Genomic DNA, 1124 nt, shown 5'->3' on the forward strand with positions numbered 1-1124 from the left:
GCTTGGGAGTGTGGAGGGACAGTGCAGAAGAGAAAGACCCTCTATGAGGTGGATTGGTTCAGTGACTAAGGTAAAGGGGGGGCTGGTGTGTTGGAGACAGTGATATTGGCACAGGAAAGAGCAGAGTTTAGGGATATTGTACATGGGTTCACTATGAGCCACAGGAAACTTGACGACACATAACAACAACATCAACAGTCTCTGATTTTCCTTCTTTGATTTGGATCCATATATTGGCTCCTTGATAAAAACTTTTTATAATGATAGCTGGGCACCATCCATTTCTTCTTGTCTAATGGTGAAGGAGACAATAATTCATGAAGGTGGGAAAGTTAGTTCATTTCCTTCTCCAATTTTTCATTCTTATTTTTCTGCTGTTCCAAATAAACAGATTAATTGTTGCATTTTTATGGTAGCCTTAATTTTCACTGAAAATTTAAGCTCAATGGAAGAATATCCATTGCTCACGGATAAGAAGTTGTGAAAATGGCAATACTACCAAATTCAATGCAATCTTAATACACATACCAATCCCATTCTTCAATGATATGGAAAAGGTAATATCCAGTTTCATTTGGAATGCAAAGAAGCCTCTAATTAGCAAAGCACTTCTTAAAAATAGAAACAAGGTAGGAGGCTTCTCACTCCCTGATTTCAAATCCTACTATACTGCCGTGGTGGTCAAGACAGTGTGATACTTGTCCAACGGCAGATACATAGAAGAATGGAATAGAATTGAGAGCCCAGAAACCAGCCCATCTACCTATGGTCAACTGATTTTTGACAAGGATATGAAATCAGTTAAGTGGGGAAACAACAGCCTTTCTAACACATGGTGTTGGAAAAATTGGAAAACTATCTGCAGAAAACTCAAGCAAGATCCACACCTCACTCCATACACAAAAACCAACTCAGGTGGATTTTGGACCTAGGACTAAAACCAAGGACTATAAATTTCATTAAAGAAAAGCTTGGAAGAACTCTAGAAGTCCTAACCCACAACATAAACAGTCTTCCAAGCATCCTGAAAAATCTACAACCAAGAGAGGATAAAGTAGATGAATAGGATCTTCTAAGAATCAAATCCCTATGCACATCTAAAAACCTCTCCAACAGAGTAAAAA

The sequence above is a fragment of the Elephantulus edwardii genome, unplaced genomic scaffold, assembly GCF_000299155.1.
Source record: "Elephantulus edwardii isolate Elephantulus edwardi_28Jun2011 unplaced genomic scaffold, EleEdw1.0 scaffold00075, whole genome shotgun sequence".
Classification (NCBI taxonomy): domain Eukaryota; kingdom Metazoa; phylum Chordata; class Mammalia; order Macroscelidea; family Macroscelididae; genus Elephantulus; species Elephantulus edwardii.